General features: G+C 40.1%; 1 pseudogene; it reads left to right on the forward strand.

Moving 5' to 3' along the window:
* Positions 1 to 1,282: 1,282 nt before the first annotated feature.
* LOC150060387 (immunoglobulin kappa variable 1D-13 pseudogene) lies at positions 1,283 to 10,059 on the forward strand (annotated as a pseudogene).
* Positions 10,060 to 18,002: the final 7,943 nt, after the last annotated feature.

Here is an 18,002-nt window from a genome sequence, read left to right on the forward strand (position 1 = left end):
GCACAGCCCACGGCCCTGAGTATTTCAAAGACGCTCGCACCCGGTGCAGGAGTCAGTGCTGGTCATGACACACAGCATGCCCATGAGGGCTCCGCTCAGCTCCCAGGGCTGCTGCTGCTCTGGCTCCAGGTAAGGAAGGGAGCCTTGGGAATTTCTCATCCAAGTATGGTCAGTGTTGCCTGACAGAATTCTGAGCTCTGTGTCTACATGCCTTTTGGCCTTGGGTACTTCCACAAGTGGCACAGTGTGATGTGCCTCACACTTGACTTGGGAAGTTTCTGGGACAGTAGGAATGTGCCTTCCCTGGCAGCTATTGACACGGAGGCCAAGGCTTCCACACCAGCCCTGCCATTAAGCCCAATATTTCTTCAGAAATATTTTCTGAAGCAGCATTATTGGCATTTCACATGGGATCCCAATATACAGCCTTAACTGTTGGTGATTAATATTTTTTCTGAATTTAAAGTTTCCTGTTACTCTTATCCCCAAGAAGATGTTGGAATGATTGAGAAAAAAAATCATTTTGATTCATTACAATATCTATCCTAATTATCACTAGAATGTGTAGAGAAATTTGGGAACCTAATATTTGTGAGTTCTATTACTTCCTGTACTCATCCCTTCTAAGTATAAAACATCACTTCATTATCCTTGAGTCAACCTTCTTCCAAGGGTAATTCACGTAAAATGTTCATCAGAAACAGAAAAGTAGCCAAGGGCTGGTGGCTCATGCATATAATCCCAGTTTTCAGTAATCCTAGCCTGAGGATGAATGTTGAGGTTGTTAGTACAAAGCCAGTCTTGGCAGGAAAGTCTGTGAGAATTTTATCCCCAATTGACTACCAGAAAATCAGAAATGGACTTATGTGGCCCAAGTTCTAAATTGCTAGCCTTAAAACAAAAGCTCAAGGATAGCCACCAGGCCTGAGTTCAAGCCCCAATACTGATGCCCAAAAAAGGGAAAAATAGAAGTATAAGACAATTTATTCTGAGCCATGAATCAAGACACAAATCCCTCCCTTTCCTTCAGATGGTTTGTCTCTTCACCTTTGGAAAAAAACAGGTTTCCTGATTAAAATCTGTGCTCCCAGGATGATCTTACATGGGATATGTGGAGACCCTGAGCATGTGCAGACAGGAGCCTGACTTGCAGCTGTGCCCAGCCCTGCCCAAACCCTGCCAATTTGCTTGTGCTAAGAGCACCGCCCACTGCCCCAGTGACTTCTTCATAGTCTGCTCACACTCCAAGCAGGAATCAGTCCAGTCAGCACACAGCATGGACATGAGGACCCCTGCTCAGCTCCTGGGACTCCTGCTGCTCTGGATCCCAGGTAAGGAAGGACCATGCTAGGGAATATCCCAGCTCAATGTGATCTATGATGTTTTACTCATTAGGGAAATCTTCATAAAACTTGATTAATAATGTGTATATTTGTTTTCATGTTTCCACACAGGAGCCAGGTGTGACATCCAGATGACCCAGTCTCCATCTTCCCTGGCTTCGTCTCTAGGAGAAACAATCACCATCACTTGCAGGGCCAGTGAGGACATTGCATATGCTTTAACCTGGTACCAGAAACATCCAGGGAAAGCTCCTAAGGCCCTGATCTCTGCTGCAGATAATTTGGAAGATGGAGTCCCAACCAGGTTCAGTGGCAGTGGATCTGAGTCAGATTACTCTCTCACCATCAGCAGCCTGCAGCTTGAAGATGTTGCCACTTATTACTCTGAAGAGTATAATAGTTGGCCTCCCACAGTGATACAAGTCATAACAAAAATCTCCCATGGAAGCAGAAGTGAGAGGCTGGGCTGCCCCAGCTGCTCCTGATGCCTTCACATTCTGACAATGTTCTAGCAGCTTTAATTGTAATTTTTATACTGAAAAGAAGTGCATATATCAGCAGCTCAAAAAATTAAATGAATCCAAAACTAATCTCCAAAGTAACAACCATTCCATTAAAAGATGGGCCAAAGACTTAAAAACAGTCTTCTGTGAAGAAGAACAAAAATGGCCTATAGACACATGAAGAAATGTTCGACATCTCTGGCCATAAAAGAAATGCAAATCAAAACAACTCTAAGATTCCACCTCACTCCAGTTAGAATGGCCAGGATCAAGAAAACTAATAACAAGAGATGCTGGAGTGGATGTGGCCAGGAGGGATCATTACCACACTGTTGGTGGGAGTGCAAACTCATTCAACCACTATGGAAAGCAGTATGGCAGTTCCTCAGAAGACTAAACACGGAGTTCCCCTTTGACCCAGCAATTCCACTACTTGGCATTTACCCAATTGCCCAGGAACTAGGATATACTAAATTCACTAGCACAACAATGTTCATTGCAGCACTATTTACCATATCAAAGATATAGAACCAACCCAGATCTTCCTCAGTTAATGAGTGGATCAACAAGATGTGGTATTTGTACACAATGGAATTCTATGCTGATACCAGAATGAATGACATCGCCCCATTTGTTAGGAAATGGAAAGACTTAGAAAAAAACCATGTTAGGTGAAGTAAGCCAGACTCAAAGGAACGTAGGCTCAATGGTTTCCCTCATTTGTCATAATCAGTAGAAACCTTGGGTTCTCCTAGAAGAGATTTGCAATAGAGCAACACCTAGGTACAAAAGGCCATACAGTGTGACACTAAAAGAAAGGACCTCTAGGATATAGAAACAAATGCCATATAATGAGTGATTGTTGTCCTTAATGTACTATGTTCTCTCTCATCTCTTTTTCTGTCCCTTGGTTATCTCATACTGTTACAGTATCTCACTTTGTTATCTGATATATTGGATATATTTGTATTTGGATATTTGAAATTGAATAGGGAAGGGGAGAAAACAAGATGACAGGTGGGGGTGGGGGGGAGGGAAATTGGGACCAAGACATGAAAAAAGTTACCAATGTATGTGAAGTAATGCACCTTCTATGTGGCGAATATAATGTAACCATTCTATTAATTACAATAAACAATATATTAAAAAATGAGGACAGAACCTCTTACATTTATTTTCAGAATCTGACAAAGTAGCAATCAAAGGTCCTATTACAAAATATTATGAGAAATGAAAATGCACACAACACATGAAGTTACTAAATGTAGCTAAAGCTGTAATAGGAACAGAGTCTGTAGTTGCGAATGCCTATATTTTCAAAATTTGACAAAGTAGCAATCAAAAGTCTTATTACAAAATATTATGACAAGTGAAAATGCACACAACAACACTTGAAATCACTAAATGTAGCAAAAGCTGTAGTAGGTTCAGAGTCCATAGTTGCGAATGCGTACATAAACAACGAACAAGTTTAGAGCAGGTTTTGGCCTGGAACAATGAGGCAGCCCTGATATCTTTAGAACAGGAGACTATGGCTTCAACCCTCACCCCTCCATTACACCTTACAGTGTTTGGGATTTTCTTTTTCTTTTTTTTTCTGTTGGTCTTTGGGCTTGAACTTGGCCTTGGAGCTGTCTCTGAGCTCTACAGCTCAAGGCTACCACCCTACCCTTGAGGCAAGCCATACTTCTTGTTTTCTAGAGGTTAATTGGAGATAAGAGATGAGGTTCTTTTGTGCCTGGGCTGGCTTGGAACCTTGATCCTCAGAACTCAGCCTCCTGAATAGCTGGGATTACAGGCATGGGCCACTGCACCCAGGTCTTAAGGAAGATTTTCCAAAACCACATTATAGGCCATCTCTCTTGGATCACACTATCCAGCCCTTAACTCCCTTGTGACTATTGTCTTTTCCTAAATTGAATATTGATTTCTAGTTTATTTTTTTCCACAACTAAATGTCTGTATTACTGGGAGGAAGCACCAATTGCTCTTTCCTACAGAATACTTTCTGGTGAATAAGAAAACAGATCCAGCTTCTTTTTTTCCATATATTTTTTATTGTAATTAATAGAAGGGTTACATGATATTTGTCAGATAGAAGGTGCATTTATTCACATACATTGATACCCTTTCACATGTCTTGGTCCCCATTTTCCTCCCCTACCCCCACCTCTCATCTTGTTCTCTCCCATTCCTTATCCAATTTCAAATAACAAAATACAAATATACCCGATATATCAGATAACAAAGTGAGATACTGTAACAATATGATAACCAAGGAACAGCAAAAGAGATGAGAGATAACATAGTACATTAAGGACAACAATCACTCATTATATGGCATTGGTTTCTATATCCTAGAGGTCCTTTCATTTAGGATCATACTATATGGCTTTTTGTATCAAGGATTTGGATCAACAACATGTGGTATTTATACTCAATGGAATTCTATGCTGCTGTCAGAAAGAACGACATTGCCACATTTGATAGGAAATGGAAAGACTTAGAAAAGATCATATTAGGTGAAGTAAGCCAGACTCAAAGGAACATAGGCTCCAGAGCTTTTAACATAAAGGGGTGTTGGACCTTGTCAAATGGCTTTTCCACGTCTATTGAGACAATCATGTGATTTTTGTCCTTGCTCCTGTTGATGTGTTGAATTATATTAATTGATTTGCATATGTTGAACCAGCTTTGCCTCCCTGTGATGAATCCAGTTTGATCATAGTGTATAATTTTTTTGATGAGTTGTTGTAGACGGTTGGCCAGTATTTTGTTGAGAAGTTTTGCATCGATGTTCATCAAAGATATAGGTCTATAGTTCTCTTTCTTTGATGAATCTCTGCCTGGTTTGGGGATGAGGGTTATACTGGCTTCATAGAATGAGTTTGGTAAGGAACCTTCATTTTCAATTTCGTTGAAGAGCTTGAGGAGTATTGGTGTGAGCTCTGCTTTGAAGACCTTATAGAATTCAGCTGTGAATCCATCTGGCCCTGGGCTTTTCTTAGGTGGAAGGTCTCTAATTGCCATTTCTATTTCAGAGCTTGAAATAGACCTGCTGAGTTGGCTTAGTTCTTCTTGGTTCAGTGTGGGTATGTTAATATTGGCTAGGAATTCATCCATTTCATCTAGATTCTCAAATTTGTTGGCATAAAAGTTTGAGAAGTATTCCCTCATGATATTCTGGATCTTGGTAATTTCTGTCATGATATTATCATTTTCATTTGCGATTTTGTTTATTTCGATATGCTCTCTTCTTTTTTTGGTAAGATTTGCTAAGGGCTTGTCAATTTTGTTAATTCTTTCAAAGAACCAACTCCTTGTTTTGTTGATTCTTTCTATAGTTTTTTTGGATTCCAAATCATTTAATTCTGCTTTGATTTTAATTATTTGCTTTCTTCTACTGGGATTAGGGTTGGTTTGTTGCTCTTTTTCCAGGAGCTTAAGGTGAGACACTAACTTGCTGGTTTGCAATTTTTCCAACTTGTTGTTGTAGGCACTCAGCGCTATAAATTTTCCTCTGAGTACTGCCTTTGCTGTGTCCCAAAGGAGTTGGTATTTTGTGTGCTCCTTACTGTTAAATTTCATAAACTATTGGATTTCTGTTCTGATCTCTTCGATGACCCATTGGTGATTCAACAATGTGTTGTTCAGTCTCCATGAGTTACAGGGTTTTCGTTGGTGGAGATGTGTGTTCAGTTCCAATTTGATGCCTTTGTGGTCTGAGAGTGTGCATGGAATAATTTCTGTGTTTCTGAATCTGTCCAGGTTTGTTTTATGGCCTAAGATGTGATCTATTTTGGAAAATGTTCCATGTGCTGCTGAGAAAAACGTATATTGTGTTGTTGCTGGGTGGAATAATCTGCAGATGTCTGTTAGATCTAGTTGGTCTATATAGTTGTTCAGTTCTAAGGTTTCTCTGTTGAGTTTTTGCCTTGTTGATCTGTCCATAGGTGAAAGTGGTGTGTTAAAGTCATTGACAATCACTGTATTTCGATCTATGTATGGTTTCAGTGTAAGTAAAGTTTGCTTGATGAAGTTTGGAGCTCCGGGATTGGGTGTGTAAATATTTAGGATCATTATGTCTTCCTGGAGGAAAGATCCCTTTAGTAGTGGGTAGTAACCTTCTTTGTCTTTTCTTACTAATTTTGGTTTGAAGTCTATTTTATCTGATATGAGGATGGCAACTCCAGCATGTTTATGGGGGCCGTTAGTTTGATAGAATTTATTCCAACCTCTCACTTTCAAAAGATGATTGTTTTTTGGGTAAGATGTGTCTCTTGAAGACAGCAGAACGATGGCTCTTGCTTTTTGATCCAACTAGACAGCCTATGCCGTTTAATTGGAGAGTTAAGTCCATTGATATTGAGAGTTAGGATTGAAAGATATTTATTAGGTCCTACCATTTTTAAAAGTTTTTATTTGGGCCTGTGTCTTGACAGTTCTTGTGGTCCTTAGATGGTATGCTGTTTAGGTGCCATTTCTTTCCCTATATTGCATTTATTTTGGTTTTCTATGTATAGAAAGGCTGGATAAGTGGGACTGCATTAAACTGAAGAGCTTTTGTATGGCAAAGGACATAGCTAGTAAACTAATCAGGAAGCCTACAGAGTGAGAGAAGATCTTCACCAACCAAACAACGGACAAAGGCCTCATATCTAAAATATATCAACAACTCAAAAACTTGAATCACTCCAAAACTAACCTCCAAAGTAACAACCATCCCATTAAAAAATGGGCCAAAGCCTTAAAGAGAGTCTTCTCTGAAGTAGAAACAAAAATGGCCTATAAACACATGAAGAAATGCTCAACATCTCTGGTCATAAAAGAAATGAAAATCAAAACAACTCTAAGATTCCACCTCACTCCAGTTAGAATGGCTGCTGATGGTGAGAGAGTAATCTGACTCAGATCCACTGCCACTGAACCTGGTTGGGACTCCATCTTCCAAATTATCTGCAGCAGAGATCAGGGCCTTAGGAGCTTTCCCTGGATGTTTCTGGTACCAGGTTAAAGCATATGCAATGTCCTCACTGGCCCTGCAAGTGATGGTGATTGTTTCTCCTAGAGACGAAGCCAGGGAAGATGGAGACTGGGTCATCTGGATGTCACACCTGGCTCCTGTGTGGAAACATGAAAACAAATATACACATTATTAATCAAGTTTTATGAAGATTTCCCTAATGAGTAAAACATCATAGATCACATTGAGCTGGGATATTCCCTAGCATGGTCCTTCCTTACCTGGGATCCAGAGCAGCAGGAGTCCCAGGAGCTGAGCAGGGGTCCTCATGTCCATGCTGTGTGCTGACTGGACTGATTCCTGCTTGGAGTGTGAGCAGACTATGAAGAAGTCACTGGGGCAGTGGGCGGTGCTCTTAGCACAAGCAAATTGGCAGGGTTTGGGCAGGGCTGGGCACAGCTGCAAGTCAGGCTCCTGTCTGCACATGCTCAGGGTCTCCACATATCCCATGTAAGATCATCCTGGGAGCACAGATTTTAATCAGGAAACCTGTTTTTTTCCAAAGGTGAAGAGACAAACCATCTGAAGGAAAGGGAGGGATTTGTGTCTTGATTCATGGCTCAGAATAAATTGTCTTATACTTCTATTTTTCCCTTTTTTGGGCATCAGTATTGGGGCTTGAACTCAGGCCTGGTGGCTATCCTTGAGCTTTTGTTTTAAGGCTAGCAATTTAGAACTTGGGCCACATAAGTCCATTTCTGATTTTCTGGTAGTCAATTGGGGATAAAATTCTCACAGACTTTCCTGCCAAGACTGGCTTTGTACTAACAACCTCAACATTCATCCTCAGGCTAGGATTACTGAAAACTGGGATTATATGCATGAGCCACCAGCCCTTGGCTACTTTTCTGTTTCTGATGAACATTTTACGTGAATTACCCTTGGAAGAAGGTTGACTCAAGGATAATGAAGTGATGTTTTATACTTAGAAGGGATGAGTACAGGAAGTAATAGAACTCACAAATATTAGGTTCCCAAATTTCTCTACACATTCTAGTGATAATTAGGATAGATATTGTAATGAATCAAAATGATTTTTTTTCTCAATCATTCCAACATCTTCTTGGGGATAAGAGTAACAGGAAACTTTAAATTCAGAAAAAATATTAATCACCAACAGTTAAGGCTGTATATTGGGATCCCATGTGAAATGCCAATAATGCTGCTTCAGAAAATATTTCTGAAGAAATATTGGGCTTAATGGCAGGGCTGGTGTGGAAGCCTTGGCCTCCGTGTCAATAGCTGCCAGGGAAGGCACATTCCTACTGTCCCAGAAACTTCCCAAGTCAAGTGTGAGGCACATCACACTGTGCCACTTGTGGAAGTACCCAAGGCCAAAAGGCATGTAGACACAGAGCTCAGAATTCTGTCAGGCAACACTGACCATACTTGGATGAGAAATTCCCAAGGCTCCCTTCCTTACCTGGAGCCAGAGCAGCAGCAGCCCTGGGAGCTGAGCGGAGCCCTCATGGGCATGCTGTGTGTCATGACCAGCACTGACTCCTGCACCGGGTGCGAGCGTCTTTGAAATACTCAGGGCCGTGGGCTGTGCTCTGGGCACATGCAATTCAGCAGAGACTGAGCATGGCTGGGTACACCTGCAGGACAGGCATATGTCATTTGTACGGCAAATCTTGGGTGGTCTCAGGTCAGAAAAGTGCAGCAGTATTTTCCCTGCAGACAACAAAATTCTCCCACTAGTTCAGAGACTCTCTTCTATAAGCAGAGTGCTCTACTGGGCCATGAAGGTCTGTGGAAAGACTCTCCTATGCTTCCTAATTCTAATTCTATGCTAATTTCCCTTGGTGGACACAGGGATTAAGAAAAACAAGAGTCTCTTTCACGGAATATATTGCATTCACAGAGTATGATTGAGATGGCAGGAAGGACATAACTTAGTATGATTTGCATGATCTTAATAGGAATTACTTACAGAGCACTGGATAACTAAAGATGACCATATGTACCCAAAGTCACCAAATTCATCAAGTGTTCCTAACAAGTTCTAGTTTATATTTTAGTTGCCTGTTAATCAGCAATAAAAACCTGTCCCTAGCACTCCACCAAGGGGCAAAACAGTAAACACAACTACAGGGTCAAATGCCCTGCCAGGAGAAGTACTATACCCTGGGAAAATATTTCTTTATGAGACTGTGTCTGCTTTCATCATGAAATCTGCTGTGTCAATCAGCTGTTCACCTGTGGGGAGGATGGCTTATTCTGCTGCAGTGTGGCATACAGGACAGCTCTAGGACAACTGGCTCAAGATGGAATTACTTGGGGCAAAGATTCAGAGGACTCTATATGGTCAGCAAAAGAAACCATAGTAGAACAGTGGTTCACGTTAAGCAGTGTGAAGCCTGGAGAACAGCCTTCACAACAGTGTGATGATGAGGGAAAGGACTCAGGGTCCTTTGGAACCAAGATCAGGTAGAACATTCAATATCAGGTTTAATGCCTCATGGTGTCATGAAAGCCGCATTAGTTCTAACAAGTTCTTTAGTAAAAAATCCAACAACAGTTTGAGAGACAGCTCTTATATTTCCAGTCATAGAGGAACAGAATCTTTTTAAATAGCCTCCCCTATTTTCCAACACACACACACACACACACACACACACACACACACACACACACACACTCCGTGTAATATCTCATTTGAGATGATATTGCCTTAATCTCTCCTTTTGTCCTGAGTGAGACAAAACTGGCCTAATCTTGTGATGCACCCCAACCTGTGATATACAGGACAAGACACTCAGGCTTATTTTGCTGTTAAAAGATAGGCAGCTCTTTTTTTGCCAGGCCTGGGCTTGAACTCATTGCCTGAGCACAATCCTTGGACTTTCTCAAAGCCAGTGCTCTACCCTTGAGCCTCAGTACCACTTCTAGCATTTTCTCTATGTATGTGGTACCAAAGAATCAAACCCGGGTCTTCATGCATGCTAGGCAAGCACTCTACCACTAGGCCAAAATCCCCGCCCTGGCAGGTCTTTTTTATTGTAAAACATAGTTGCCATCTAATAGTCTTTTTGTGACATTGCAGCTTATTGAATTTCATGTGAACTAGATGTCTGAAATATTGGGAATTAAGATTTTTTTTATATTCCCTACAGATTCCCTTCCAATGGTGGATGACAAAGATCCACAAGAAACAATGATGGGTGTAAAGCATCATAAGTACAAGTAAAGTTTGTCAATTACTAAGGTCTAGTCTCTCAAAATTTATCCAGAGTGTTTATTTAGTATTACATTTTTATTTTTACACATGTTAAATATATTTTGTTCATTCTAGCTGCAGATAAATGGTAAGTAGTTAAAACTGAGTATTAACTTTCATATCCTTCTTGGCTTCTCCTTAGCCAAGGGGAGCACATACATTCTCCCCTGTTTGTGCCATTGAGTGCAATGAAATACATGCTAAGTAAAGGCAGATAGCAACAGTCAAGTGATATTCCAGAACACCACCAATACTAATTCACTAGTAATAAATCAAATTCCACTGGGATTGTTGCCACAATTCCACCTCCAATTGTCACACTTACACTGTAAGCAAAGTAAAGAATCTGAGTATTTGCATTCCAGTCAGCTCTCCAAACATCATATCTCATTTTTCCATTCCCCCTAAAGGTTCTGCCATAGTTATACTTCTGTGCCTCCACATGAGACAAGGATAATCCAGGCATCTCATGGATTCTTACTAATTTTGACACACTAGTTCCTTGACATGTTCCTCTGGCACAGATCTCGGGAATATTCCCTGCCTGCTCCACTCTGAAGTGGCACATTTGTAACTGGGAAACCCAAGCAGGTAGTTTCCTGTTCAAGAAATGGGACAGCAGTTTAGACCAATGCGCAGATGTATTGTGTTCTTTCATGCTCAGAAATAATTCTGCAGCGTTTCTCCAGGATGCTGGTGACAATAGCAAAACACACTCAACATGCATACTTACATGGAGCAGACCCATGTGCTAAAGACACATAGAGTCACTCCCTGTGCACTCATCCTACAGAATCACAAGCACTGCCTGTTGCAAGAATAACCACTGGACACTGTCGAAGCTCTATGGAGTGTGGCAATGTCAATATCATGGCTGAAATAATGCAATAATATACATTGTTAGCATTGGGGCAAGCTGGGGACAGATGCAAAAAACTTCCTGTTAGTTTTCTTTATGGGAGTTCATAATTATTTGCAAGAACCCATAATAGTTTTCTTACTTGGAAACCCTGAAAAAATGAGTTGCAATTTCTCAAATAGCAAAGTTCAAAACAAAGCTTTCTACCTCCCCCTAGGGTTGGAATTGTAAGAGGATATTCTGAATAACTTTTTTTGAATATTTTTTCTTGTAAGTGATTGTACAAAAGATTGCAAGTCAACACAACATTTAATAAATACAGTGCCTTTTTAAATCATTTTTACCCCCTTTGACATTCTCACCCGAACTTTTCCCTCACTTTTCATGACTTTTGATTGTATATTGAATTATTTGGCCATTTAGCAAATTAAACTGTAATGCATTTTGGCGTTTGTCATCACTTCAACAACTTCCCCCACCTTTGACCCAGTCATTCCCTTATTTTTCCTCAATTTTGTGGTATACACAATGAATTCTTCCTTGCAGTTTATCCCCTCTCGTCATTCTTCTATCCTTCTTTCCTTGTCCTTCCCTCTTACATATACCCATTTCATGGTATGTTTGATGAGAACAGAATACTTATAAGTAAGAGATGAATTACATGATTCAATATTGGACAACCTGCATTTATACCCATAGAACTGCAATCTATAACACATAGTAGAGCTTACACTGAAATACTAAATTACATTGCATGCATTGGCCCTTTATTAACCAGTTTTCTTACTTATGGACTTTCAAGAAATAGATATATCAAAGCCAGGAGTGGTGGCTCGCTCCTCTAACCCTAGCTAGTCAGGAGGCTGAGATCTGAGGTACAAGGTTCAAAGCCCAGGCACAAAAGGACCTGAAACTCTTATCTCCAACTAACATCTAGAAAACGGAAAGTGGGCCTTGGCTCAAGAGTAGGCCAGTTGCCTTGAGTTGAAGAGCTCAGGGACAGCGCCCAGACCCAGAGTTCAAGCCCCATCACACACACACACACACACACACACACACACACACACACACACACACACACACAGATCTAGATATATCAATGTCTATAGAATAAGTAACTCTCTATGGAAGCTTACAGTGATGGAAGTCTTCATGTGCATGTGTGTGTCACAGGAATATTGTAGGCATTTGTTGCACTAAATCCCTCTCTAGTATATTTAGAAAACTTAAGTATGCAACAGCTAAACGTGTTGATAAATCTTTAAATAAATATTATTGCAATTACATTGCTTAGAACTGCAAAGTAAACTACAAAACAAACCTGTTACAAATGGATCTCTTTAATGGAATAGAATCTTGTAGCCGAACTGAACTCTAATAAATAAATGAAAAATACTTGTCCCTATCACAAAATGGGAAAAATAACATACGAACCATTTTTCCCTAAGTAAGAGCCCTAGCTAAAACAGTATCATCAATAGTACGGTAGTTGTGGTATATTATTTAATAGAATATCACATGGAAATGAAATTAAACATCTGGATATTGGCTATACCACTTTTCGATTCTTTAGATGGATTGTGGTAATATGGAGACTTATCTAATAAATATCATTACAATGCACATTTGTTCCTAGGAGAAGGGGTGCTTTTTGTTGTATACTCACAAAAATCATCAAAAACGGCTAAGTTATTGGGGTTGGGATTTTGGCCCGGTGGTAGAGTGCTTACCTACCAGGGACAAAGACCTGGGTTTGATTCCTTGGTACCACATGCATAGAAAAAGCCACAAATGATGCTCTGGCTCAAGTGATAGAGCTCTAGCCATGAGAAAGCAGAAGGACATTGCTCAGGCCCTGACTTAAAGCCAGGACTGGCAAAAAAGGAAAATTATTCTTAGCAGAGGAGTAATTAGAAAATGGAAGAAACAGAAAAGGAATAGGCCAGACTCCATCGTAAACAGGCAAGGACAGTTTATGGGCAGTGAGTGACACAGACCTTCCTGTGAGTTTGGAGGATGTGTGAGGGACTGGGTATTGGGATGAGCTTCTATAGGGCATAACAAGAAAGCAAACTGTCAAAGAAAATGAACTAATGTTCACTTCCTCTAATCAAGCAGGATAGTCCAGTGATTGAAAGCAGAATTAGGATAAACCTAAAACCCTGCACTAATCCTGATCCATTGAGAAACATTGTCTCCCAAAGTAGGAAAAAAACTGGTGAATTCAATGGAATTCTATGCGGCAGTCAGAAAGAATGATATTGTCCCATTTTTAAGGAAATGGAAAGGCTTAGAAAAATCATATTAAGTGAAGTAAGCCTGACTTAAAGGAACATAGGCTCAATGGTTTCCCTCATTTGTCAAATCAGTAGAAAACTTGGGCTCTCCTAACAGAGATTTACAATAGAACAAAACCTAGATACATAAGACCATATAAAACGACACTAACTCAAAGGACCTCCAGGATATAGAAACAAAAGCCATATAATGAGTGATTGTTATGAAAGGTATCATGACAAACAAAAACAAATGCCAGAAAGTCCTCAGAGTCTCGATGTATTATGAGAGATCCTGTGGAGAAAAGCAAGTGTCCATTCAATCCTTTGTCTTATGTATCATTTGGAGCCTTATAATGTCACAACAATAATCAGTGTCTCATCAATGAGAACCACTTTGATAATCAAGCAAGAGTGATATCCCACTTTCCTATGTTTCTCTGATCTCCAGAAATTAAACTCTTGACTTGGCTCTCCTTCCATCATTCTGACACAACGGACAATTCAAGAATTCAATTCAAGAATCAGATTTCCATGGAGAGATGGGGGAGAATAATGAAAGGGCTAACATGATGTAGTGAAACCATGGACTGATTTATAGAATGATAACTTCTTATACAACTACTTAAAATAATAAAAACACAACCTACAATGTACCAGTTTTATATATCCACATCACCCGATGGCTGCAAAAGTTTCAAAGGCTAAATTTCATGGATTCTGTGTGACTCCTCCTTGGATCTATCCTGTTCAGAGTGCTTCTGCAGGACGTGGTCTATTCCCCAGTGAGGCCAAGCCTGCTGCAGGGGGAGGGAATTCAGTTGCTCCTCTGGTCTTGTTTGTCTTGAGGTTTAAAAACCTGGATTATGGTTCATGTTGGCTTCTTCTGGCAGGTCCACTGAGATGATATCGTAATTACAAGAAAGATGTTTAGATTATGTTCTTGGAACTAGATACCCTTTTGCCTGGGTGAACTGGCTGCTCTTGCTGGTAGGTGTAAATATGAATAGCAGCAGACAAGTGCACATTCTGGAATGTCAAATCTGTTCACACACAGAAGCAGCTTGCACCATCTTCGGAGGCAGATGCACATTGGACACTGGTGGAGACCAGATCATTCGCAAGTCTTAGACTATGCAGTGTCACATTTCCAGGCCTCTGAAAGGCTCATTACAAAGAAATGACACAGATTTAATGTGTCAGAAGTGACTCCTCGGTACCACATACATAGAAAAAGCTGGAAGTGATACTCTGGCTCAAGTGCTAAAGCTGTAGCTTTGAGAAAGCACAAGGACAGTGCCCAGGCAATGAGTTCAAGGCCTAGGACTGGCAAAAAAGATAAAACAAAACTGATCAATGCTCAAGGTGATGAACTATATTGTCAATTACATCATTTATATTACTACACAGCCTGTACACATACTGAAGCATACCTAAACATTGGGAGACATGACCCCCCTCTGTGAACATGGTCCTAGCTGCCATGTGTGACATGAAAACCTGACCAAGAGCTCCCATGCTTAAGGCTCTTACTGACAAGGGGAAGCAACCCCTCTGGTGACTGAGGTTATGGCGCTATTTTTTTTTTTGTCTCTTTGTGGTGTTTGCCATCTAGTGGGTTCTTTATGACATAGCCTCTAGCAGGATTTCCATTTGGAGTTTTCATTTACATTTAAATGATTATCTCGGTTGTGCATGACAATTTAGTATTTGTATATGCAGAATTATGCCATCTTATTTATATTACACTTACATTATTTTAATTGTCAAATATTAACAACATGAGGTGATTTCATGATGATAATTCCATATCTGTGTGCAGCATACTTTGAACAAACTGACTACCTCTTTGGAAAGCCCTTCCCCAAAATCTACTGTTTTTCATGCAGTATCTAATGGACTTTATTGTCCACATATATGTGAGTGTATAAAAGTAAATGTTATATGTATATTATATAATTGACCTTCAGCCTTTGTATCCTTTTGTTCTTTTCCCCTTACCTCTCTCCCTCCAGATACATTGCCCCTTTTACATTCCTGTCCTCTTATTATTGTTATTGTTATCATTATTGTATCATCATCATAATTTTCAGTTTATGTTCCACAAGTGAGTGAGACTATGCAACATCTGATTTTGAGAGCCTGAATTATGTCACTCAACGTGGTAATCTGATTACATGTAAGGGTTTGTCTATGGGTGACAGAGGAAATCTACCTCCTATGAATGCCGCTTTTTCTATGTTGCTCCAAGTCTGAGGAATAAGATAATTGCCCCAGAAACTTAGCAATGAGAAATATATTCCTTTTCTAACTAAATCAACATAGTCACCACTAGGAAGTAATAAGGATATATATATATATATATATATATATATATATACGGTCACAATCTGCTCTCCAAAGGCTATGGAAATATTCATATCTAAATAAGTAGTTCTCTAAAATATGTTGACTGTAGGAGTGGTAAAATAGGGGTAGGGAAAGAGAAGGAAGGGGGTAAAAATGCAGTCATTGTATTCAGTATACAGTATGTATAAAATAATGTAATTTGGGGGCAAGGATGGGAAATGGAAACTAGGTGATTGTAAATGGTCCAATAACTGAAAAATAATCAATAACTGACTTCTAAAATAGTAACACCCTGAACATGACCTTAATAATAACAGCAAAATTAGTTATAAACAATAAAGCAGAAAATGCAATGTTCAATCTAATATGAAATTACAACTTAAACTTTAATTTTCAGTAGACTGCATGAAATTTTCAAGAGCAATGAACCTGCAAATCAGCTGATGCCAATGCTGACCATGCAGGTCTACTCAGAAATAAACTACAGATGTAGATTTTAGTATACCTCAACGTGATAGCATTTTATGTTTTGAATATTTTTTTATTATCTTTAAGCAGTTGTATGAAGGCATTACCACTCACTGAAGCACTTTATGAATGCAGTGAATCTTAATCAATGTCACCGCATTCAACATTCTCACCCACCCCTTCCAAAACACATCTTCCCTGACTTACCTTAATTTTAACTTATTGATTTTCTGCACATAAAGATACTCACTACTACTATTTTGTTTGTGCATTGATCTACCCAGTCTATGATCTATGAATCGAGTGGTCTATGACCTATCTTACTACTTTCATTCTACACACAAACACTAAATCCATATCTCTATAAAACCAAACCAGTTGTACTACTGGCTCTAACTATAACCACAAATCAGAGTTTATTCAAGCAATAATATCTTTTATATTTTATTCTTGCTTGCAAAAATTAGAATATTGCCTGTAATTGTACTTGCTGGATTTTAATCTAATTCCCCTTAATATCAATCTACTGCTCTCCTGGTCACCTACATTTCCCTTAAAGGCTATTTCCTTCACATACCTCCATACCTGCATTAACCGTGATACCTCTTTGCAGCTAGCAATCAGTGATCTCTCCCCCGTGCCATAACAGTGTGTTCTCTGCCAATATTAGTCCTATTGTCATATACTTTTCATCTCCACTCAACGTCACTCTCACATTAACCACAATATCTTCCTTTTAGACAGACTCAGCATCTGCTCTGCTGCTCCCCTAACCGGCGCCCATGAGGGCAGCTTGCTCAGCCAAAAAGGAGGTTTTTGTTCAGGACTATATCACTGTGGGAGGGTTATGTGTATGCTGAGAGCAGTAATAAACTCCAACATCCTCAGCTTCCACCCTGCTGATTTTCAGTGTGAAATCTGTGCCTGACCCACTGCCACTGAATCTGTCTGGCACCCCAGTAAATCAGTTGGAAACTTTATAGATCAGGAGTTGTGGAGACTGTCCTGGATTCTGCAGGTGCCATTCCAAAAAGGTGTTTCCATCACTATACACAAGGCTCTGAATAGCCCTGTAGGAGATGGAGGCCGGCTCTCCGAGGGTGACAGGCTGGGAGACAGGGCTCTGGGTCAGCACAACATCTCCACTGGATCCTGAAATCAGAATAAGACAAAAGTGGAAAGTTAACTACCAACACAGAGAGGCATGTTTTATTACTTATATATAGACATATAGCCTGATATTCATATTTCTCATTTTGATTCAAAATCGAATAATACCAATACATTTCTAGAAGTCACCAACAATATCTAGAAGAGCCTTCACTCAAGCACAGGTTCTAGCCCATTGTGGAATTTTCCTCACTCTCATAGACTTAAAATCACCTCCTCTATGTTGGAAACAAGGCTTGCACATGTAACACATGGATAGGCCATGACTGGGCCCTGAGAGTTCACCCTTCCACTCACTTTCACTCCTCATCTCTCTTTACCCTTACCAGGGACCCAGAGCATTAACAGCCACAGGAGCTGAGAGAAGGACTTCATTTCTAGGAGTGAAATGAGGAATTTTCACTGGTCTGAGCCTTTATCTCAGACTTAGAGAGGAAGGTCCTCCCTAGGGAGCAGTATGCAAATATCCAGGAGGGGACAACAGACTGAGAATAGCCAAGGGAGGGTGAGGCCTATTCTTCTGAGAAAAGAACTAATTAGATGAGTTCTGTGTTTTATGAGAATCAATCCTATCTAGGATGTCTGCAGCACTGAGGGAAAGAAAAAAAAAAACCACTGCGCAAGGTTTGAACCATAGAGACAGACCATAGGGTACAAACGGTCCCACCACATAAAACCGCATGAGAGACACAGTATACACATGTTTGTGTCCAGCTTTATCTCTAGGAATGCCTTGCCCACCATGCCTGCCTCCTCTGAACCTCCTTCAGCTAGTCTAGAGAAAGAACCAG

The sequence above is a fragment of the Megascapheus bottae genome, chromosome 7 (assembly GCF_031878675.1).
Source record: "Megascapheus bottae isolate mThoBot1 chromosome 7, mThoBot2.hap1, whole genome shotgun sequence".
Classification (NCBI taxonomy): Eukaryota; Metazoa; Chordata; class Mammalia; order Rodentia; family Geomyidae; genus Megascapheus; species Megascapheus bottae.